This window comes from Poecilia reticulata, chromosome 5 (genome assembly GCF_904066995.2).
Source record: "Poecilia reticulata chromosome 5, P_reticulata-male-v2, whole genome shotgun sequence".
Taxonomy (NCBI): Eukaryota; Metazoa; Chordata; class Actinopteri; order Cyprinodontiformes; family Poeciliidae; genus Poecilia; species Poecilia reticulata.
The window spans coordinates 10449863-10475734 of record NC_088834.1 but is presented as its reverse complement, the minus strand read 5'-3'; the positions used below and the strand labels follow the sequence as shown (position 1 = coordinate 10475734).

General features: G+C 39.8%; 1 protein-coding gene across 5 annotated transcripts in view; it reads right to left on the bottom strand.

Annotated features, from left to right (window-relative positions):
• gli1 (GLI family zinc finger 1) overlaps positions 1-25467 on the bottom strand; it is a 55799-nt gene extending 30332 nt beyond the window's left edge. For 3 of the 5 annotated variants that reach the window (XM_008408459.3, XM_017305038.2, XM_017305037.2), the window contains exon 1: positions 25016-25466. The gene's annotated coding sequence lies outside the window, so the exon portion shown is untranslated. Of the gene's footprint in view, positions 1-2255; positions 2366-25015 lie in introns of all 5 variants that reach the window. The other 2 variants (XM_017305036.2, XM_017305039.2) reach the window with 2 other exon arrangements.
• Positions 25468-25872: the final 405 nt, after the last annotated feature.

Below are 25872 nucleotides of genomic sequence, written 5' to 3'. Positions count from 1 at the left end.
AATCAATTAGTAGGATGCAGACAAACTCTTACTGAAGAGAAAACTGAATTCTGAACTGAAAAAAAAAGTGTTATAGTAAAGTAGGACTGAAACAACCGACTGGACTAGTTATAACAAATCAATTACTAAAATAATCTGCTAAATTAGTAATTGATTAATTGCAAACTGAAGTATACAGACTCAAAAAATGGCATTTTGCAGCAATTAAGTCAAAATTGTACATTTTGATGAAAAAAAAAATATTTGTCTGTAAATAAGTACAACTCCAAAAGTGGCAAAGTTTTAGCTTCAACCAGTTAAAATTCTGTAAAGAAGACTTTCCTATCTGATTATTAATAGGTGAACAAATTAGCTCCACACTGCAGTGACTGAGTTTCACATGTTGATGTTAGATGGATTTTTTAGCTGCTGATGCATCCGTTGTCACAGTGATCAAACGTACACTGAAGGAATGCTCTTAATCCATTATAGGCAAAAAAAAGTTCACTTTCTGATTTGAAAAATTTACTGAATTATTTATTTATTTGCACCGTTGAGTGTACTTCTAATACTATATATATAAAAAAAGGCCGAAGTGGTTCAATGAAAAATCTACCAAGTGTGCCAATTTTTTCATCCAATAAATCATCAGATTTTTTGTTACTAACATAATTGCTGGCTGCATCCCTTTTGTAAAGTATTAGGTTACGCATAAATCATTATTTCTGAGCAATTCTACAAACGGAGTGATGCAAGTTTTTCATTTTTGATGTTTTCCTTTTCAAAAGACTTGTTCTGCATTTAAATTAGGTGACAACACAACAGCCTTTTATGCAATCAGCCAAAAAAAAAGTACCACTGTTAGAGGAAAACTGCATGGACTGCAAAGATTTTAAGTTGCCCATGAAACTGTCATAAAACTGATAAAATTACTTCCGTCAGAGGACAAACCAAACTGAATGAAAACCCCACCTGTGTAAAAGACAAACACCATCCTCTTCACTACATCCTGATTCATTACAAGCTATAACGCTTGACAAAGAATGAGATTGTGCCCTTCATCTGCCTCTTCATTCCCTCACTACCTCTGGCTCTTCATGAAGAACAGAGTGGGAGGCTGAAAAGGTTAAAGTGTAGCTGCAGGTTGGAGATCCTGCGTCTGCCAGGGGCACCTGAAGAGGGGCAAACATTTACCAGCAAAGAAAACAGGGGGAGAGAAAAAAAAAGCTCAACAGCTTGCCCAAGAGCTGCAGGGTCTGCACTGAGTGCCGGTGTAGAGCCCTCGGTGAGTTTGTCATGTAATTGAGTCAATTGTTGACCCCCTGTTCAGCCTGCCTCGGCGAATCTTTGGAGGAAAAGCCTGCCGAATAATTAATGTTCTCTCCCGTGCTTTCGCTCTTGCTCTTCATATATCCATCTTCTCCTCCTCTTCACTTTGCCCCCTCGTCTTCCCCCACTTGTGTTCTGTTGTCCCGCAGTATAAATGTGCTGCGGGTAAAAGGCCGTCATTTAAGGAGAGAGGGGGTTGCTGTTCAGGGATCTGCTGAGGCTTACAATCTTCCTTTCAGACCAAATCTTTCTTACCCCCAGCCCTCTTTTCCCTCCTGCATTCTCTCCCTTTTTCATTCCTCCTTTTGTTTGCGCCGTGGGATGAATTTTAATCACTCTGCTCTCCACCTCCAATCTCAGTCCCGTCCTATTTTTTCCCCCCTTTCGTTCCTCAATCTGGACACTTATTTCTTTTCTAGCAATAATATTCAGCATTAGTGCAACATCTTCATCCGTGTTGCAACAGATTTATCCCCATTCAAGGTAAAAATTAGGAAGTGCCTCTTCAATAAATAAGCATTTACCTCTCAGGCCTTGTGTTTTTAAGAGGTGCCGTGGCAGATGAGAGCAAGAAAATGGGAAGAGAGGATGAAGATGAGAATGACAAAAAGAAGGGGGTTTATTTTGGGGTGGAGGGGCAGAGAAAGAAGGGGAAAGGAGGATTGCATTCTGTTTGTAAAGAGTGATCATTTTTAAATGCCTCCTTCATTCGAGGACACTTTGTTTGCACAGGAGCTCGGCTGCTGCGCTCCTATTGTGATGCTTATCCCAAGGGACAGCGCAGTGCAGGGACAGTGTTTCTGGCCACATTTCACACACTTTCTAAAAAGCTGCTGCTCTCAACTAGTCACATGTACATATCTTTAAGTTGCAAGGAAATGCTGCGGTAATGTGAAGAGATATGGAGCGTAAGGTTCAACACAGTCAGTGAGCCACTTTTAACTGACCTGGACCAGTTGATGGCATTTACGAGGCGACCAGAGGAGGTCAGATGGCTCCTCGGGTTTTACGGCGATGTTAGGTTGTCATCTCCAACTCTTGTAACATACAAGATTATCTGAAGACAGCAAGATCATTGAGAAATATCATTGATACTTTAAAAAACCTGAAGAAAATCTCTGATGTTGGAAATAACTTTTTTAATTGCTTTTATTACAATTCATTTTATGTTTAAGCGTAACGCAAGTAAAAAATTAAGTACTGAATCTAGGATACGTTTTACTACAATCATGGGTTGTAACTAGAAACGCACTAATTAGACGCATCTCTGCTGCTGCTCATTACCAAGTTTGTCTGGCTCTGATTTCCCTTCAACGGCCTACACATGTTTGCTACAAATCAGCAAACATTGACTATAAATGAAAAATGTCCGACATTTTTCGAAGTAGAGGTAGTAATTTTAAATCCAACCAAGAATGAAGGGATCACAAGATTTTCCCCCAATTACACATGAAAGCATCAGCCTCCAACCTTCATCTATTAATTACGGAACTCAAAACAAAAAAATCCATTACAGGAAATTGCTGTTTGTTAAACTGTTTATACATCAAATAAAGCTAAGACTTTCAGATTTGGTAAATTTAACAAACCGGTCTAAAACGTATGCTATGAACAAAACGATCACGTGTCAGAGTCAATCAAGGGTAAATTAAGATCATTGGTCAATTTATTTATTTACAGTGGAGTCTCAAAATTATTCAAAAAGCTGGTAGATTTAATTCTAAAGTAGTATTTTATTTTTCCTAGAATTCATTATTTCCTTTGAATGGACGCAATATAAATGTTATAAAGTGACCCACCCATATTCCCGACTTGAATCTCACAGTCAATCTGTGGAGGAAGCTGAAGATTAAGGTGATGTTCTGAAGGCCTTACAACCTGAACGACTTGGAGTCTCACATCAAATAAACTGAATAAATAAACATCATTGGAAACCTTCAAAAAGCTGGTCAGCAATTATTTAGGCAGGATGTCTGGAATCCTGCTATGCCAAGGATTATCCAATGATAATATAATTTTTTGAAATGTCATTTCTGCTTTTTAAGAAATATAGAAATAAAAACAAACTTACAAAAAACTTCTTTATGGATGAAAATGGTTTTAAAATTAAATCTGCAAGAAGTATGAATACTATTGGACTTAACTATTTTTATTTATTTATCATATATATATATATATATATATATATATATATATATATAGTTTGTATTTCCTGTTTGTTTGACCTTGAGTGCTTCAGGTAACATGCTCTAATGTAAAAAGAGACAGATGTCTATAATTATTTAACATCTCCCCTCTTTCTACGTCGTTTCTCTCCTGAATACTTGTGCGTGTTCTGCGTTGAGAGCTCGACATCCCAGTCTTTCCTCCGCTGTTGGAACAAGGAGAGTAAAATCCCGACCAGTTTCTTTGCTCTCCTTCCCTCTCCTCCAACTGCAGCCCTCCTCGTGGAGTGTTTGTTAGGAAATCCTGAACAAACTGCAGCTGTTTGTTCTCTCTTTGTCGATGACGGGTTTTTATAGAGTTCTACTGTTGACAATTGTGTGACTCCTGTTGGCCTCACACAAGCTGGATAACACTGTGCAAATAGGTGTATGTACACACACATTCACAGTCTATCCAAAACACACTCGAGGCCTCCGTCCAAATCACTCAGAGATCATCGCGAGGAGATGTAGATAAAGAACGTGACACGTTATGTTTCATCAAAACACTGAAAACATACTGCTGTAATGGCACACTGAAAAGGAGTGAGCTATTTCCTCAGCAGAAAAAATATCTTACCCTGTGATGCTATTTATAATTCGTGACCAGCAAATTAGCAAAACGATTCCCAAACCGTGCCATCAGTGCTCGAGCGGTGCATTTCAAAGACTACATATAAGGATTTGTTAATCTTAACAAGAGGAATTAAATCATATCGACTTGAACAAATGTATGTGCTAGCGCCTGAAATCACACAAAAAATGGTCTTTAATAATGTTAGACAGTGAAGAGGATTTAGAAGAGAGCAAATCAGGTAGAGTTGTGTCATTCAGAATTAAATAAATGAATATTGCTATTACTAAAAAAATGTTAAAAAAATGCATGTGTTTAATTCATAATGGTGTTTCATTTAATGGCACTTTTATTTTGTAAAACTACTTTACGAATTTTTGGGGACTTTAATTTTTTTAGGTCAGGTTTTATTTCAGGCTCTTTCTACATCATGTTGCTATATTTAAATGAAGGGGTGGAGTTTTCTCTGTGGGTCTGGACCGGTCAGAGAGCAGCGACCTGACATACCGTGAACTTCAGTGCATTTGAATGAAATACAGCAAAGTCTGTCATTTTTTTAATATATTTATTTTGTTTTTATTTCATGAAGATATTTAATTTATGGAGATTAATTATTAAGTAGTTATTAATAATAGTGTTTACTAATTTAATTTAGCGTTAAATGGCTCTCCATAAATAAACACTTCATATATGTATTAGGGTAACCTGGACAGCAACTAGGATGCACTCATTTTTACTTTCTTCAGTAAGAGTTTTACTCATCTCAAACAAGAACAAGTGTTCTCAAAAGTAAATCTTCTCTCAGCCATATTTAAAAGTAGAAGTAAGGATTATTGTCAAAACACTACCACTTTGTAGTTTTCCTATATTATTCAGGTTTTTGCAAATGTATGCATTTTCTACAGTCCAAATAAAAACAGACATTTATTTTCACCTTTGTTCTTGGAACACAAATGTAAATTGTAAAGATGTAATATAGCAGTAAGTAGGGAGCGGGATCTGATAGCATATTTACAGCGAATAAAATGCAATTGTTAGTGTGGAGTCTTGACAGATAATGCCAAAAATGACGTAAAGACGTCATGCTTTTGATGAAGTCATTGCCAACATCTTATCATGGGATTCAGGTCACAGGTTGATCCACTGATTAGCAAACAGACCCATGAAAATGACCATTTACTGTGTTAGTGTTTTTTTTCTGCCACAAAACAATAAAAAAGATGAGGAAGTTGCAATTGACTCTTCCAAAAATATAAACCAATATGTTTTGCATTCGATGAAGGTAACTGAAATAAAATGTTTAGTTTTCAAAATGCACCTTGTCCATATATCTTTTTATAAAATCAAAGATTTTTTTTTTTTCATTTCAGCATGACCAGATCTGAAGAAATATTATCCTTAATTAACTAAGAACAGAAAATAAAAATATTGCTGTTCAGCCAAAAAACTTTGTATTGTATTGATTTTTTAAGACATAAACAGTCACGTATTTTTGGAAGGTTGTAAAGGAGAGAAGAAACTGTGGGGAAAAGTTGTCAAGTTAATACCAGGAAATATTTTTTGGATTTCTAGGTTTTTTTTTTATACAGTACAGAGATGAAAGATAAAAAGCAGCAGGCATGACGTAAGGAAATGAAACAATAAAGCGACACAATCAACTTCAATATTTGCAACGCTGACAAATGTACCTTTTTTAATATGCTGGGCTTATCTGTTCAGTGTCAAAATAAAACGATATATAACCAATGAATCAATAAACGAATGCCCTAAATCATATGCATAAAGCAGCAGTTGGCACTGCGCTAAAACAAAACCACAGTGACTGATGATCGCCATGTCATCATCAGTATGAATGCAGCTAACTCAAACAGGATAGAAAAGAACTCTTCAGATTCCTTGGCAATGACTCAAAGCAAAAAGAAAGCGTAGGAAGGAGGTAAACCGCAGCACAAGCGACTGAAAGAAAGGAGGAGGCTGACAAAAACACACAGGGAGCTAAGCAGAGCTTCAATGTCAATGGGGGAGATCATGGATGCCAGTAGGGTGCTCAGCCTTCTGCACAATAGACCCCCAACTGAGCCAAGACCCTTAATACCCATGCTCCCATTTCACACATCTTCTCAAAGCAACCATGCAGCTCACATCCATCTCCCCCTGCCTCCACCTCTGTACTCTGGTTGTGCCCCCTGATTGCAGCAAGCTGACAATAGTGAGAAACTCCTACTGGTGTAACTGGGGGCCGTCCGGGGCCCCACACAGGGACCATCAGCATACCTTGTCTTTGTGTATTGTAAGACAATAGTTACAGCTCAGGAACGGCAGCAAAAGCTTCCCCTGTTCTAGCAAGAAGCTGTTAATAGTTACACTGGCATCAAGTGTCAGCGACAAATGGATTGTTATTATCTGATATAAGGTGGAGTGTGGGGCTGATAATGAGGCTTTGTGTTCAAATCAGAGCTGCAAGGACTTGTAGTGCTGCTATTGAAATGATGACTACAACGTCTTCATGACAAATGCAAGTAAATCACATCAAACTGATCTGCTAAGCACTGATGAATATTTTTGTAATGCAGCATAAAAATATGTCTCTGCAAAACATGAGAAAAAAAAAACAGAGAGAGAGAGACTTGTTACCAAGACGTAAAGAAAGGTAACAGGGAGAAATTTATTCTGGGCTATTTGTAAAAATCCATATTAGGTACTAAAGAATTTTTGTATCAAAACTAGGGGTTAGGGGTTACATTTTTTTAGTTAAACTAGGTTGTTTTTCCATTATATTTCCTGAAACGAATCCTACTTATCGCATCAGTTTCCGTGGGGCATTATAGGCCTCACAAACTAGACTTTACTCATGGCTTAGCTTAGGTCCTCTAGCCTCTCAGCTCTGCTACTGGCCACCACTCAAGCAGACCCCCTCCTCCATTTACAAGGCACTTCAGTAGTCAGCTGGTTGCTAGACAATGTGCTTGGTTATGTGGGTTATGTAAAGACCCTCCTGCACACAAAAGCCAATGTGGGTGCCTGTTATGTGCCACTCTTCAGATCCCCGGGTCAGTTAGCAGGAGAGCTCTGGTCCTAACACTCCAAGCTGGAAACGTTTGCTCTCCAGTGTTTTTGAGGAGACGGAAGGGGAAGCTGATCATCTCTTATGTGGCTCCGATTCTCTCATTCTAGTTCGCACAAGTTTTTTGGGAGGCAATAACACATGAAAAAGGTAAATAAGAATCATAGGTATAAGTTAAATTAAAAATGTTTAAAAAAAAAAAAGTATTACTTCAACTCAATTAAAGCCAAATGCAAAGCAAAAAAATACAAGAAAGGGAAACACTGTACTGGCTGCTACAGTTTTGTCTGTGTGTCATATGACCTGTTCTACTTCTCAGATACAGTCATGTGAAAAAATAGGATATCCTATATTCTCCTTTGTGATTTTTTTCTAACATATTTGTGCATATGGATATTTTTTTTAGAAATGTAGACAGTAATAAGAGATTCAAGAAATCTACATAAACAATCAAGACTGGTGAAAACATTGTAAAGCATATATGCAATTCCTGGTGAGGAAGGATGAAATAAGACACTCATAAGGAAAACAGCTTTTTTTTTTTTTTTACTTTTTAAACTTTTGTCCTCAGCTAGAAAACAAATTCTTGCTGATATATTTTGCTAAATGTACAAGCACAATTCAATTCTTTATTTCTCTGAGATAAATAGAATATGTTTAATTATAAATTCCTCACTAAAAAACGAATCATACTTAGTGAAGTGTCACCATTAAAGGCTGATAAGCAAATATTCTAACAGTGGCAAAAGCGTTGTCACTGTCATAGCAAAAGAACCTGATCTGAGCATCCCTTCTTCAAAATTATTTTTTTTACTTCTCTCTCACCACTACAGCCTTAAAATCCAATATGGCTGCTGTTTAGCTAAATGAATTAATTTGTATTTTTGTCATTTTGCAGCTCATTAAATCCGTTACTCATGTGGCCAGTGGCCCTGTACATCTACATGTGAACATGTGCTTCATGCAGAACTAACTTTTATCTTCGAAGGCAGATGAAACACAGCAAGTGTTTGGAGTCTCCACCCTCCACGTGTGGAACGGCGTGTTCCTTTTAAATATGTGATTTCAGCCATTTTCTTTCCAAGCTTGTAATTTTAAGTTAACATCAGTTTCTAAAAGTTAGATATATTTTTCACTTTACAGAACAAAATTCAATTGCATCTTTGTTACACATGGAGCAACAGGCGAACTGACTTGCAGTTCCTACCACTGTGTAACATTCACATTCGTTTGGCTGCATGGCAGAAAGTGTGGAGATTTAAAAAATTGCAAATTGTAATCAGAAAGGTGATTAAAGGTGAGATGTTTTCATCGAAGCAAATAGATGAAAGAGATTTAGGTTGCATAAACGTCCCAAAAAATGTTTACTCCTTTTTAAATGGCCATAGACAGGAGACAGGTTGGTTGTAGTATCATTTACCAGCACAGCTACAATGCTTAAAAAGGCTTAATTGTGTCCCTTTTCACTATAAACATAATGAAAAGTTTGGTTTCAATAATTCGCACATGCATATCTTCATAACTGTAAATGCTTTTTTGAATAAATGAACGAACAGAGCAGTGGTGACCCTCTCCAAGGGTGGGCTGGGGTTGAAATTCAGATGCCAAGGCTTGGACCACAATCTTTTGATTGAAGAGGTTAATGCAATTCTAAGGAAAGAATTAATGCCAATCCAATCTCACACACAGCAACTGTTACCTTTCTTATGGATCCTGCTCCACTCTCCTGCTACTCTTCCTCCTTCTCGTATCTCACCACATCCACATCTTTCTCCTCCTCCTCCTCCTCACTCCCACTTGGACTCATATTATCCTGCCTCTCTTCTAGATCTCCACGACCACAGATGACACTGTCCTTTTCTGCAACTTAACAGCAACAATGATAAACTTTATAGCACTCTTGCAAAGAATAGAGCTAGAAGACATATACAATATAAAAACCAAGAAAAGAGCTGGAACATTCAGGAAGCCTCCCGAACATCCCGATGGCTAACTCGCTCTGTGTGTCTCTGTGTGGGTAAAGGTCAGAAAAGAGTCATCTAGATGGTAAACCACATATCTCTGACAAACCACCATGGTGCTCTGATGGGCAACTACCTCTGAAGGAAAGCCTGGCGCTGTGTGTCTCCGTCTATACAGATGAATCAACAACATTCAATTCAGTAAACACACATATCCAGCAGATACCAAAGCATCCACAAACTTGCAGGATGTATTCAAGCTTAATGTGGAAGAAAGAAAAAAAAAAAAACTCGAAACTTACGGCTGTATAAAATGCAACTGACAACTTGTTTAGATCAAAATATCCTTTCATTAAAAAAGACCAATTATTATTTCCACGGTTGCTTTCATAAAACAGCCAATACAATCAACATTAAAGCTAAAATAACTATTTCTGAAGACTTTAACTTAGTTTTAGGTCATTTTAAAACTTCAGTGTGCCCCTTTCTTGTGCCCATTTGCTGCTTTTCGTGATATTAAAAAGCATGCATGTGAGTATGTTCATGTCCTACCTCTGTGTCCTGAGAATCAATGATTGTGTACAGAAATATTTCAAAGTATAACCTACCTACATTTTGTGTACTTGCTATCACAAGCTGACAAAAATCAAGTGTTTTTAGGTAACCTGAGCTGAATTTGGACTTAAATGAACTCAGACTAATTGAAATGTTCATCATATCCTAGACAGCCACCTCCACCCACAGAGAGAGAGAGCACCCATATCTCTTCGAATCAGAACACACTGAAACACACAATTGCACACGCAGACGTCCACAGACACACAAGCTTGCATGCTGACATCCCATCGCCCTCGCACAAACCCGGTCTGACAAGCTGCAGCATGTGTGATGGAGCTGGCTGGTTGGAAAGAGATGTCTCTCTGCCCCGAGGCTCAGCTCTCTCCGACAGGAAGCTGGAGTGTGAGCTGGGACACACAAGATGAGGGAGGGGACGAGGACATACAGCACCAGCCAGAACAATAATCACCACTGACTGGAAAAACCGCTGCCCGTTCTTGTCCAGTTAATGATTTTTAAAGTATGATTACAAGACACAAGTGCAAATGGATAGACATACGCTAAGTAATAAGCCAGTGATCAGACTTAGACATTGAACAGTGATCATAGGCCAAATAAGAAAAAAAAACATATTTTATGACTGATCAAATCTAAAAACTTTGAGTTCTGTCAAAAACACAGACCTCACAATCCTACATGGCTGCTTTGCATATAGAAGTTATGGGTGGCTTCAGGAAAAACCTGTATTTCCATTCCTGAAAACTTGAATGCCTTTAAAATGTCTTGCAAACATATTCATACCCCTTGAACTTTTTTTTCATATTTTTGCAACAAATATGTCAATGCATGAATTTCAGTTACCCAAAGCTGATTTTAGGGCAAATAGTCTATTTACCAGCAGTGAGGATGAGCAGAAGGGAAAAAAAACACATTTTTCGTTCTCTTTTACGTCTACACTAATTTCAATTACAAAGAAAACAAATCCAGTTATTTGGGACTGTTTCAGTTTCAACCCGAATAAAACAGGGGGAGGGTTGATGCTTCAGCAGTTGGAAACTTTATATGGCCGTAAATAGTTTCTGGAGACATCATACCTCACTGTGCCACTGCTTTCATCTAGGGTTACAAGCAGTGACAGTAAGTCTGTGACGATGACAGCATCACATGATGAAATCACGGCCTTACAACTGAACAACTATAAACACCACATTGCCAAGATTATTTACAAAGCCAAGCATCTAAAAATTGCAGCCTGGAAAACCTTTAAAATCAAAAGACAGCATTTGATGCTGTTGATGTTTGTTGCTTTGAAAAAATAAGAGGTACGTTGTCTTTCATGGGCGAACTCCTGATAATCAACACTATAGCTCGACCCACAAATGCATTTCTGTACAAATGTTGCACAATTTAAATGACAACATAATTCATTGACACAAGGAAAAAAAATTCTCAGGAACTCCACTTTGCTTTCTTCATTTGCTAAAGTTATATAGTGTAATCGGGGCCTAATGTCAGTGAGGAAGTTTTCCAAAATGGTATGCCGTGGTCAGCCTCTGTTCTCCCAACAATACAAAGCTTGCTACGTATCAGATCAAAGAATTTACACAAACTTCATAGTAATAATATAAACTTTATTTATAAAGGGAAAATGTACATATCTAACGCAGATGTCACCATTTGATGAAAGATATGGCATAAACTAATTCACATCTGCAGTCCCTTGACAGTTTACAAAAATAGATATACAATATAGAATTATATTAAAATGGATCAGCACTGTACTGAAACTAGCATTAGCACAGCCTAAAGTTTAATAACCATCAAAAGATTGCACAATATCTACATCTGGAACCGTTCGCCCAATGTACGCTTAAACATCTGCACACGACACACACAAGTGCTCTTCGTGTCTCTGCTCCACAGCTGCACAATAAGACAAGTGTGAATAAATAACATCTTTGAGTGAGATCATGTGGTTTTTACTGGTTGAAACTCTGAACATCCATTTCCAGTCATATCTCAAATCTAAAACACTCAGAACTCAAAGCCAGAATCTATCTGTCAGCACACCAGAATGCTTTATGGAGCTTAAGAAGGCCAATACATGATCCATCACAGAACAACTGACTGAATTCAAAAAGCACTTAGGGAAATTACAACCTGTTGCAGCGTCAGTAGGTCTGCACAATGGCAATTTTTAAGATGCAAGTCAAGTTCCAAAAAGTCTCAGACAGCTGACAATCTGACACTGTGTCAGTCAGGGGTCACAAGATTTTATTAGATGCCCAGTAACTCAGTCAATACCGACTTCTGTTAAAGTATCAGCTCAGCAGTTCAAATACTGCAATATTACTTTTTAACCCAGCACAACATAAGGCAGAGTCTTTCAGACTCTGCATTAAATAAACATTTATTTACTATTTATCTAGAATTTGATATTTTGGGGAAAAAAGTTAGTCTCAGAGCCAAGATTGTTAACAGAAGCTTAGTTAGAAAATCCTGACCAACTGATTGGTCAGCTTTGTCAAACCTATAACAGTGGTATTCAGTAGCTGCATTTCCTTTGACCATATATTTGATCAATTTCACATTTTGAAAATAAATTTGCTTAATAAAAACACGGAAATTTCAAAAGAACTCTTGTTTTTCGATAAAATGTTTTGTCGCTAGAGTGAGGTGGTTTTTTGGCTGTATCGAAATTGGTTTATTTTGCAAAACTGCACTGGAAACACTTTTTCGCATCACACAACTCACATGATCAACAACCGGTTGTTGCCACTAGCACAAACCATGTTGAAGAGAAGAGAACTGACAGTAGTTGGAGGATCATGGCAGCATGACTTTCAATGATTTATCATGTAAACAAGGCATCTAATAAAGAAAGTTTGTCACATTATGAGAATTATGTCATTGCATGATTTCGGGGTCCTGAGGAGGCGCTGCTCCCAGCATGCATTTGGTGAAAACGGGGGTTTTTGCACATTTCTCCAGATCTATCACAGCAAGAAATCTCAGCATTGTGTGAGAGAAAGGAAAATTGAGCGAGCATCCCTGTGACCACACTCTGTATTCAGCAGTGTGGTCCCTCAAACCCAGCATAAACACCCAGCATGGCATTGCAATCCTCCCTGCAGCCCACCGACCAAGAAGCTCCATCAAACAGGATCTTCCATTCTACTCCCCCCATATTCCCAGTTTTTACCTCCTGTACTCTCAGAAAACACACAGAACTTCCCACCCTCCCTACAACCAGTTGCTTTTCCATTCTCTCATGCTCTCCTCAACGTTTTGCTAGCAGGTGCATTACTCTGAACTCAAACCGACTGTACTCGTCCTCCCCCAAAATAAAACCAACCTGGTTGAAGGCAAGAACAGCATTGGTTAAAAAACAATGGTGCAGAATGAGCGACAGAGTGAACCTGAAAAAATAACAGCTGCAACAAATGTATTGTGATTTAAACATTTGTTTCATGCCGAGTGCAGCAGCAGGTCAGTTCACAGCAGGATCTGCACCTCTAGGCATCCTTAGTGGCACGGCTCTCTGTCCTCAGCTACAATTAATCTCTCAGTGTTTAATTACTGTGCTGATCAGTTCTGAGGAGGGATAGCTTTGTTAGAGAAAAACCTCTAGTGCTGAAGTTCTCCAACCTCATTTCTTTTTCTTTTGATAATTAAATTATGATAAGTAATATTAAGTGAAGATTGTGGGCAGCTCAGCGGTATAGCAACAAGAAGTTTCAGGTTCCAGGCAACATTCCTGCTGGAGAAAGGCAACAGCAGTGTTTGAAGTCAAGATTAACCTTAGTAATACCAAATGTGAAGCTTGTAACTGCCCGAAGAAGGTGGAGTAACAATGGTGGATTACCTTCAAATTCAACACTTTCACCTCAAATCAACAGCCAAATGGTTAAAACTTTGACACAACTGGACTTAATCTGACTGTGGACTGAGAACTGAGAACTCAACTTGAGAAGAAACCAACCATTTTACAAGGAACCTAACAATTTATGACAGGAAAGGTGGCCAACCATCTGCTACAATTGCACCAGGATTTGGATGATGGCTACAAAAAGCAACTTCCTAAAAGATTTTTAACAAAGAGTCTGCAGTTATTTTAAACCTTGTGTTATGAAAAAAATCTGCAATAGATTCAAACTTATACACCCAATTCCTGATTATAATATTTTTTTAAATTGTATTTGGTATTATCATTACACCCTGCAAAATAAAACTTGCATTCCAGCTTGATGCGAGCCGTCATCTGGAATCCTGTCATGGTGTGAAAACCCTCCTCAGAAATCGCACCTGCATCTATCCAGTCACAACATGTAGTTAAGAAATTTGCCTTAAAAAAAACCTCTGCAGGCGAAATGACATGCATGGAGCTTTGTGTGTGGCCAAAAACACACAAAGTATACAAGAAACAACAAACAGCACTGTAGATTTTAATATCTTGGACGCTATTAAACCAACAGCTGCTTCTATTTAATCTTTACTTTGAAACTGTACTCCAACTTATGACGGAGATTTACATAAGATTTATAAAAATAAACATACAGCAGCAGTAAAAATAGAATCCAGTAAAAAATACACAGTTTTGGGCTGCTTTTATAAATAAAAATATATATTTTTTTATGTTTTACTCCCTATAATCATATGTGTCTTAGAGTTTGTCTTTACTGGCTCTCTTTTTGTTATTTATTGGCTACCAGGAAATGAGGGCCCTCCCTGTGTAATTAATGGGCACAATTATGTAATCGAGGAGTGGTCTGCAGTCTGTTGCAAACAGCTCCAGATGTACTGCTGGCCTGGTGTTTGAGAGGAATTCAATTCTGGTGATCACCTATGATGGGGTCACCACCAGTACCAAGCCTGGGGTCACTTCTCCCCTCCCCCCCAGACACCCGGACCCCATTTTCTTTCTCTTGTAAATCGAGCTTTAATGGTTTACAAGCCTTCCAATAACCATAATACCTTCAGAGTGAATTAGCTTGCAAAGAAGGGAGACACACAGGCAGAAATGAATCAAAGTTCGCAAACTACTCAATAATAAAGAATTGCTATGTGCTCACATTGAGAATTTATATGTGCATGTCGTTTTTAAGACACAAGAAACTTTGGAGGGAAACTGGTGAATAATTAACTTTAAAAATATATTAATTGTTAAGAAATGCTAAATGTGCACGAGTAACATTTCCTAATTCAGCAAATTATCATTCCATGTTTTGTGAAAGGGCTGATGAGGCAAGGGGGGTTAAAGTTACCCCATCAGTTTTATGCTCCTGACTTGCTAAGTATGTAGTCAAAGCCACGCGTCAGATGTCTTGAGTAGAATCAAGCAGGAAATTTACAAGAGGGTGATGGATAGGGACCAGGCAGCTCAGGAAGACTCAGAAATAATTTCCAACAAGTAAAGTAGAAAGTCAAAATATATCATTTAAATTTGAAGCATTTGCTAAGCCTTCCACAAGATCATTAAGTTAATCCGCTGTTATCTTTTGAAAAGTATGCTATTGGTGGATCTCCGGAACAGATTTTTTGTGTAACGTCAATGTTGCACCACTCCTCCTGTGGTTCTGTCCTGCTAGCTTCATTTCTGAAAGCTCATAGCTCTGCTAGAAGTTATTGTATGCACTTGTGACTTATGAAAGGCCAGAGTCAGCTCATCTGCAGGTTTGGAACTGTCCATCCATCCATCCATTTTCTGCCGCTTATCCGGGGTCGGGTCGCGGGGGCAGCAGCTTCAAAAGGGAGGCCCAGACTTCCCTCTCCCCAGCCACTTCTTCCAGCCCCTCCGGTGGAACCCCAAGGCGTTCCCAGGCCAGCCAATAGACAGTCTCTCCAGCGTGTCCTGGGTCTTCCCCGAGGCCTCCTCCCGGTGGGACGTGCCCGGAACACCTCACCAGGTAGGAGTCCAGGAGGCATCCTGACCAGATGCCCGAGCCACCTCAACTGGCTCCTCTCAACTGAAACGTCTCAAACCTGTAGGTAGGGTGGGGTGGGGTGTTGCCTGGTCATTGGGTGAAAGGCGGGGTACACCCTGGACAGATCACTGGACAAACAATCATGCACACACACTCATACCTAAGCTTAATATGGAGACATATTTAACAGTCCTGTTTTTGGACTGTTGAGGAAGTAACTAGAGAGAACCTACATATGCACTGGAGAACATGCAAACTCCTTGCAGAAACAGGTCAGGATTCAAAACCTGGACCTCCTTGCTGCAAGGTACTGTTGGTATTATAGTTCTTAAATGAAAACTGGAATCAGTCGAGATTACCATCAGCAAATAAAAGTTGTGCAAAAACCATGGATTAAAAATTTTTTTACAAATGTTGAATTTCTGTATTTCTAGTGTTTACTTCCCACTGGTCTTTCTGGTTGTTCTGTTTGTATACCCAAGATTATTGCTTCAGCGCATTAACTTAGTGAATCAAGAAACCAACCAAACCACCCTGTGTGCTGGATCTTAGATCATTTGAGCTGATTCAGATGCTGCTGATGTCATCCCTTTTGTAGGGAACTATAAGGAAAGTATTTCAGAAGTTGTTTAAAAGAAGGACCAAACTTGGCCAATTTAAACTGCGTGCTTTTGTTTGTAAAATGTTAACTTTCTTTGATTTTTAATGCATCCGTGGGGTTCTTGTAACCGTGAATCACTTGAAGTTATTCTCCCTCATCCCCACATCCTAAACTCATTCTGCTGGCTACATGTGGGTCCAGATGATTCTTCTGCTGAGTAAAACAGTCAGTGCTGGCATGAAATACAGAGGAGGCAGAATTACATCTTATCTGATCCCAGTTCATGAACTGAGATGCAGATCGTTTCTGTTCTTTCTCGAGGACAAACTTGCTCTCAGGGGATATCAGTTTTTAAACATGAAGCAAGTGGTTATTTTGAAAAAGAAAGCACCAATTTCCAAACCCATGAAATAATTTGTTAATAAAAACAGTTGTGCTACACTTTTTTTTTTTTTACCAGAAACCGTCCAGAGTTCCCTACATAAAACCTGCCTTCAAAGCCCCAGACGCCATGAAAAGCGTTGAAAAGCCGCGGTTGCCAAATAAGAAAGAGCCAGCCACTGGAGCTCAGTCAGTTAGGGCAGGGCCAAGCACCCAGTCAGCCAGTCAGGACGGCTAAGTTGTAAATGTGTTGCAGCAGGAAAAGCTTTGGAGCAAGGCAAGCAGTCTGCAGTCTGCAACTTTCCCCTGATCCAGCTAGTGCACCGCCCTCCTAGCAGCCCACCCAAGAAGCAGCCCATGGGCATAAATTTGAGAGGCTGACTAGCTGTGGATTTAAAACAATCTGCATCTCTCTCCCTCTAACTCCTACACTATGAAATGTTTCACTCTTTTTTCCCCCCTGCACTGTCTTTTGCCCTTCTTTCCTTTCCAGCAAATTCCACTTTTAATGAGACCAGAAAGCTCTTTCTCAGAGCGTGCCAACAAAATTATTTTCCTACAGGCTTAATTAAGTTAGCAAAATATATTGAAAATGTACAGGATATGTATTTTTGTGTGTCCATCCAAGCAACAATAAAGAATTAAGACTTCTGTCTACTTAAAAGGAGGCCACAGAAAGCTTTGTTGAAATAAGGTTAATTACACCTAACAAAACTGAACCCCTCTGCAGTTTGTTTCTCCCTGAAATTAGATATTTTCTCTGGACACAAGACGTAAGTTTTAAGGCTGCGGAGCTAAATGAACCCGCTTAATTAAACTTCTTTTTTTAACGCTAAAAAGAATATACACCCAGCTTTAGTTTGCACAATTACAAAACTGAAAAAGCACTGAATCACCTCTGATCACTACATGCTTCAGTGTGTCATAGCCTGACTGTTCAGTTGCAGATAAGTCTTTCTGAAGAAGCTTTTTTTTTTTTTTCTTTTGCTCAGTTTCTGCCTCATCAACACATGTTGCTTGTAAATCAAAATCAAGCTACAGAAATTTTTGCTCTTCAGCTGGAACATCATGTCTGAGGTGTTGTCGTAAACGTGAGGCTGTTTGACGATGAGAGCGGTTACCTTTGACCCACAACAGATTCCTCTTGGCGTATCAGTGACGACTCGGGCCTGCATTTGGCTCGCAGCAGTCGTAAGTCACATACGCGCGTGTCACTGTGCAGTGAATGTTTACCGACTTCCTGTTATGGCATCTGATCTGGCTAACATGGCAACGACTTAGCCGCTGCAGCTTGTAGAAACAGAAGCGCTTGGTTTAAGCAGAGAAAAGACATGAATGGGAACATTTTGAAAAAAAGAGATGGAGGATAATTTATTTATTCTGAAGAGGGACATTTGGAAGAGACGTAACAAAAAGAAACAAGAAGAATTATTTTCTTTGTGGTTCTTGAGCATTGGCTACAGCACCAATGTGGTTAAAGCCATCCAGTGCATTAAAAGGTCAATTTCCATTTTTAAAGGAACACTCAAGTTTTCAAAACATCAAAAAAAAAAAATTATTCGTACGTTTGAAACTTTTTGTAATGGCAAAAAAAGAGTTTCCTCCAATAGTCATAATGCTGGATTAAAACTCTCAGAAAAATTACAGACTCAGAAAAAGGGGGGCAGCCAGAGATTGGGGAGTCGGGTTCAGGTTGATCAACCTGTTGATCGATCGCTGGCTGGTGTGAGACGTGTGATATATAAACTGAGGAGATTGAAGTGATAATGCAGTTTCATGATTCTGGTGAGTGGCGGAGACCTAAGGAGAGGTAAGTAGGTCTTCAGAGGATGTGGTTGGCAAGGAGAAGGTGGGCAGTGCAGCTGGTAACTGTGATTCTTCTACTGTTCCGGGGGGTGGAAGCGTGAACAGGTGGAGGTCTGAGGGTGGACAGGCAAGTGATAGTTCGAGTTTCCTCAGGAGGGCAGTCAGCAGTGAGAGGCCTGTTGCAGGTGAGCTAACACGTAATGCATGGAGCAGGGAAAGGCTGTGAGCCAGTACTGAGTATCCAGAGGTCACTGGACACAGTTTGAGTTAACCATCTGGGCCTCTACCTCAGGAAACCGCTCCTCTTTTAAACTCCTCCTGATTACGCCTGATGAGGATCGGCTGGAAGCCACACCTGCCAGTCGCACCCTGTGGAGGAGGAAGGTACAAGAAGCACCACACAAAAACAAACTGTCCTGTACACAACCCCTGAAGACGAGATCGAACGAAACAAAGTGTAACGTTCCTCCTTCATCACCTGCTGTTCAAGCTGTCAGTCAGCTGACATGGATGCATTTTTGCTTTTGAATAAAAGCAAGAAGATAAAAAAAAATGCATTCACAGAAAATCCAAAACTTGCTTAACCCCTGTTAAAAAGCTGTGCTATTTTGATTTAAGAAAAAAAAATCTTGTACACCTTTACTGTGACTTATATCCAAATAAAAATAAATCTGTAACAGGAAAAATATTTTAAAAGCTAAGAAGCTCTATAACCTGTTTCTTCAAGTGTGTACATCCTTAAAGTAATTCTTTATTGAGATTATAGCGTATGTAAAGTTCACACTCGCCATCAAAGATAAGAGAAAAGAGAGAAAATATCACAATAACCTAAACAAAAGGAAGGTTGTTGCTGTCATCTCAGCTAGATAATGTTTTGTGTTAATGAGCAATATTATTTTGGTGGAGGCTGCTGGTTATCAGCAGCTGATTGTCAGTTTGGTGGGATAATTTCCAGACTTTGAAGAGAGCTAAAAAGGCAGAGGTACAACATTTTCATAAACTACTGCCTGGCCCAAAATCCCAAAGTTTTCTCAATCTTACCAGACTGGGAGCAGATAGACAAGTCCACAACTCATTGAAGCTGAAGTTGTTCAACTGGGAAAGCAGCAGCAGGTTTAAAATGAAGCTGCATTTGTTGTTTCCCATTGTTATTAATGTCTTCAGATTGAGCTGTTTTAAAAGGCTAAAATCAGCTAAATAGGTGACCCTATAACTGCCTGTTGGACCTCCACCACTTTGGTGATTTCTAGACTTTTCTATAAAATTTATACATCTTTTTACTATCCACCAGAGAATTATTGCTAATGACAACCTTTAAATGATCAATGTTGTTAACCTGTAAAGCATAGGTTTAAAGGCATTTCATACTTCAACAGAGCTGCTGTTTTTAAAGGGGAAGTATTCTGCAAATGTATATAATGTTACAATGTTATTCCCTCATCAAGCACATACCTGGAGTGTTGCTTTGACTCATTCATGCATGTTTCAGAAATTCTTAAATATCACATGGCAGCCATTCAGTGGTTCCTAAACATCTGCTCATACATCGTGCTGCATATTTACCCAAAGCTAAGCCTAAGAGCTTTAGTCCCCAAACTGAGTTCCCACCCCTCCCTTGTGCCTTCCTGTCTCAGCTCCTCCAGACTAGCAGCAGCAATTAGCAAACATCTGATGAAACTGCATATGTGCTGTGTTTATCATACAAACTAAGATTTAAAAGAATGGTTGAAAACAGCACCAATAGAGGGCATGGAGAAGCATTGTTGTGATGATGTGCTGGAAAGAGTAGGAGATCCTTAAAGAAACAGGCGCCACTTTCTTTAATAAATTGGTGTCTAGAACAGACACCGGAATCAGAATCAGATCCCGAACAATTCTTTATTGCAAATATCCAGCTGTACTTATGAATTAAACTAAAACAAGAAAATGCTAAATGTAGACGCTTGCAGCACACAGACACTGACGGGAGTGTGTTTAATGTGGAACTGCATGTTTCTCGAAAACATATGGCAAGCCAACATTCTTAGGAAGTTATCTCATCTCAGATAACAGAGTTGTTGTCCAGAAGAGTCATCATAAACACACGCAACATGAATATCCCGCTGCACTTTCTCCTTAGTCCCTTCGTTTCTGAATAGTAAAATCAAAGCATCCATGATGCAGTTAAGGAACTCTATCATTACCTTACTTGTTATAAAACAAAAGGTATAAATCTTTGGAAAATGAATATGACGCAAAACCTGTGATGATCTTTATCATGTCATATTGTCTCTCCTTCTCTAAAACAGCAAAAGGGAAACACAGACGTGTCATTTTTTTCTTCTAATTGATGAATACTACAGTCAGACGTCAGACTCTGTGTTGTAACTTCACTAATTATGTCAGCACCTAAAAGCATTGTGACTATGGCAACCTGGTGAAATAATAAACACCGCCTCTTCTTCACTTTCTGCCTGCCGACAGTAAAGCACAAGATGAGTCATCAGCAGTCGGGAACACACACATTGAAACACACAGACAACCCAAAAAAACCAAAACACACACACACGCACACACACAAGCAAGTTAGAGTAAAAAATAGTCTGAATGAATCTGCAGGAACAACATAAGAAATACTACAAGACCAGGCTGTTCCTGCTTCTTTCAGTCAGAGCCACAAACTGAGCGGATTTAATGGAGAGTAATGAGCATCAGCGTGGGCTGTTTGTGCACACAAAAACAACCCAGCATTTTCACCTGGATGCTATTAGCTGTCGTTTGATTTCTAATATCAACCACATGAGGTGATAGTTAGGCTTGCTTGTGCACAAACCCACACACGCACACTGACACATGGAGGCAAAGAAACCCACCGCCCCAATTCAAAGCAGAGGCACCGAACGACCGGGAAAAGCGTCAGCTCCTCCTCTTACTGTCGGCAAAAAATCTACATCACAGGCACGTATATACAGCGCTGCAGGCAGTAAATTTGAACTTTTTCATCTGTTCTACCTGGCAAAAGTATTCACACCACTTAATATTCTTCAGATTTTCCCACATCACAGACGCAGCCCTCACTGTATTTTACAGGGACTTTATGTGACGTACAACACAAAGTACAGAATCTGAACAATGGGAGGAAAAGAACACATGGTTTTTAATAAATCAATATCTGAAAAGTGTGGTATGGATTTATATTCAGCCTCCTTCAGTAAATACTACAGAAAGCATTTTTGCTGCAATACAGCCACGGGTTATTTGAAGTTTACTCATGAAACTTAAGTTTTTGCTTGTTTCTCTGAGCAAAATTGCCCAAGCTCATTCAAATTGGACAACGCACAGATTTCAAGCTTTGCTACATATTCTCAGTTGAAATCTTAACATTGACTGGGCCATTCCAACTCATAGACGTGCTTGGAGAAATAAGCACATCTTGGCTGGATGTTTAGATTCACCTTGTATTTAGCACAGTCCATCTTCCTATCAGTTCTGACACACTTTCCTATCACAATTGAAGAAGGACATTCAAGGAGCCAGATGCTGACACTACCATATCTCACTGTCCTCATATTATATTCACCTTGAACTCAACATCTTCCCACCATGAAATATGTTGCTGTTGGGGTTTTTTTTTATTCCACACATACCATCTTGGAAGTAGGTCTCAACTGGCCGTCTCATCTTAGCCACGTCTTTGTGGGTTTGTAGTTTTGCCATACTCTTTCCATTTTCCAATTTTTGGATTAAACAGAGATCTGTGGGATGTTTAAAGCTTGGGAAATAGTTTTTTATCCTAATCTTGTTTGCAATTTCTCCACAGCCTTATGCCTGACTTGTGCTTTGTTTCCTGGTTTTCATTGTGATGTTCACATATGGACTTTACTAATTAGGAGGTATCAGAATACAGAAGGCTGTCTACAAATGCATGCTGCACTTATCAAAATTTTGCACATAAATGTGGTAAAATCTGAGTAACATTTTGCTTTCAAGAGTAGTAAAAAACCAAAATAAAACACATTTTGTTTTTAACGAGACAAGATATGAAGACACTGAAGTGATATGCGGTACACCTCAATGCTTCCTCACCAGAATATTTTGCTTCATGAGAAAACATCTGATGAGTCACAACAAGATTAAAACACGTGTGATCCTAGAATTAGGTTAGCACCGCTACCAGCAGTTATCTTCAGCACTGAATTGATTTCATAAAAGTCTTTTTTCATCAAAAACAAAACAAGAAGAATGAAAACCTCCCTTGGACTAATTGCATCAGACCCAGCTGACCTCTGTCTCATTTTTCTATCGCTTTGAACTGATCGGCTGTGAAGATCATTCATCTAATCCCGTCCGCTGTGATTTGTCCGATGCACCCTCTAATGGGTGGGAAATCTCAGAGTGACCACGGACAATGATTTTCAGAATATTTCCCATGGTTGCAACATTTCCCCTCACTATTATGTGTGCCCTTTGACTAATGCGATTCAAGCTTGCTAAGTGTTTAATGCTTTTGCCCTCTGGTGTCAGCTCTTTACTTAGTAGAACCCCTCCTCAATGCTCTGTCTCACTCCAGCGTCATTTAGTCTTTTTACTGTACAAATCTCTGTGAAATCCACAGCTAATTCTTACGCTTTCAAATGGGCTGGGAAGCAAGTTTTGCCTCCAAACAGTTTCTTCACTCTCAGCCAAAAATGGACATGGAGTAAACTGAAGAGGTGCAGCAGATCAGAAACAACGCAAACTCAAATCTGATGAGGCAACAATCCTCTCTGAATGCCTTTCTTCTGATATGTTCATGTGCCTGGAAGTGGTAAAGAGGACAATGAGGAGACAGAAGAAAAAGGAGCGAGTTCTGTGTCCTTTGGAGCGTCCCGGGCCGAAGCTGATCGTCCGTGCGGTTTGAGCCAGGCCCGGCTCAGACAGACAGACAGACAGCTGCTATTAAACCCTGATTGTTTCAGGTTCACAGGGTGTGAAAGGGTCTGATTGAAGGGCTGTGATCCCAGTGAGGGTGGTCCTTCTCCCCCTTACCTCCCCTCTCTCTCCCCGTGTGAGGAAGGTGGGAGAAGAACCGTGTAAGGGAAGGGGGGTGACGGGTTGCAGGCGTCACGTGACGAGTTTCTTGCTGTGCGGACTAAAATGGAATCTTGACAAAAACACACCACTTGTTGCTGCCTGCTTCTTGTTACACCTGTGTCACATAATCAGGGGCCAAACCGTCCGCCCCCACTGCCTACCCTAAACTCCCCAAAAAAGTGACTTTATCATCATGATTAATACCAGAGAGAGCTTTGGCCAAAGTTTTACTTGTTTTTACTTGTAGACGCAAATCCACCCAAATAAAAATTGTACCAGGTCAAAGAAAAACCCATCAGTCCCCTGATATGACTGTGGTAAATCACTTCAGACCTGACCTGTGACTGCAAATCTGAGGTCAGCTGCTTCCTGCACAGTGTATTTATTTAAGGCCAACCCCATTAAGGAGCCTTTCGAGCTCAGTTCACTTGATAAAGACCAGAGATGACGAGGAAGCTCCCCTGCAGAGCTTTTCTCGTGTGGCCAAAGGACAAGTGCAGTCTCGTCCATCGAATGCTCCCCCACGTAAACCTCTAAAGGAGTCAGAGTGATTGCTCATGATGGAAAATGACCCCGAGCTTTTTATTCAGCTTCTTTCAGCATAAAAACCTGATAACAGTAGCTAAATCCACCTCGTCCAGTTGCAAAGCAGTTAAATAATTTAATATCTCATAAATCTTTTCAAGAGTCTTCCTCTTAATGCAGTCTACAAAGGTATACGTGTGAGTGAGGAAGGTTCAGACTGTGTGTGCTCAGCACTTCTCACTGTCACTTTGGAAATAAATAAGTGTTTGGCCTCCCCATTGAGGCTGATGTTGACGCTCTTCAGTGCAGGGCCACTATTAGCAGTGGCCTAATCTTCCCACATTAGCAGCTACAGCCCACTCTTACTCAGATAATTAGATTAGAATCCATCATCTATCCCAGATTAGAGATGGATGATAGCAGGGTTCAATTCATAAGAAGCACCAAAAGTGCAGATGTCAGAAAACCATCAACGTGTATGCATTAAACGTTTTGACAAACTGCAGCAAGAGGTAAGCAAGTAGGACAAATACTGGCACCAAAAGTGTTGCGAATTACAAGAAACAGCTGTTCTCGGGTGGCCCTGCTACTGTCCTCGGGCAAACCTGCAGACCCCCACCCCAAAGGAAGCAGTTTTAGGGGGGTCTGCAATTGAGCCAGGAAATTCAGCAAAACGTCAGCTTGTCCTCTCATGTCTAAGCAGAAAACAATTTCAATATCTTCCCAGGTATCTTTTAAACCTGGGGAAGTAAAATATACTCTACCCCATGAAACCACGAAACCCACAAAAACCGAACACAATATCTTATCAGTGAGGTGGAAAATTTAAAACAAAACGTAAGACGAAAAAAAGAAAGCAACACATAAACAAAGACATGAAAAAGCCTACTGTAACACACAGTTTAAAGTTTTCATCTGATTTAAAGAGATCCAGGCTACAAGGGTGATTATAAGGCTGCGCAAAAAGTTACTTTCAAACCAAGAACACGCGTAATCTAGTCAATTAATAATTCGGCTGTGATTTAAAGAGCGACCATAAATCATCAGCTCTGCTTACCTCAGGGTAGAGGAGAAATATTCAGCATGAAACTCCCTGACTGGAGTCCTTGGAAGAGCTCAGAGGATCCAGGGACTGAGAAAGTTTCCAGTAAAGCCTCCCGTCTCTTTCTCTTTCTTTCTTTCCCCTTTCTTTCTTTCTCTCTTTCTCAACTTTTCTGGCAAGCAGGCGGATGGAGATGAGTGAAATCTTCACAGAAACCGACACATTGTTCCTTCTTCAGCAGGGATCTTGCATACTTTCGAATTCTTCAAAGTGTCTTTAGGCAGACGTTGACAAAACTGCACCCCATGTTCGGCTCTGGAGTCCCGCAAAGCGCCTTGGAGTTGGCTGCACAGCCAATGCGGGAATGCGCACCCCCTTCTCCCTCTCTCTTCCCCCTCCTTCCCTGTCCTCCCTCCCTTTCTCCACAGCCTGTGGACCACCCCGAAACAGGAAGTTCACTTTTTGTTTTTCTTAAAAAAAAAAAAAAAGAAAGAGAGGGAGAGAGAGAGGAAAAAAAAAAAAGAACCACACTGCCTCGGTTTTCTCCTCAAACTTAACATGCAGCCCAGAAACACAACCAAACTGATGGTCGGTCAGTTTCCCTCCCTCTTCTCAGTAAATAAAAGAACATTCCTTTAAAGTAATATAATCAGCTATATAAAGGCATTACAGCCTCCAAGTGTTTATCAAATGCTTGTACGTACACGGCTGCGTCTATATTAAGTAGGTTCTTATCTAGTAATTGTGAAAACCTATCTATAAATGTTTGTGTTTACTTTAACAGTGTAACTTCATAGCAGCCCATCGGACAGCGTGTGTGGCTGCCTGGCTGGCTTCTTGTGGGGATGCTGCAGATTGCTGAGCCTCAACCA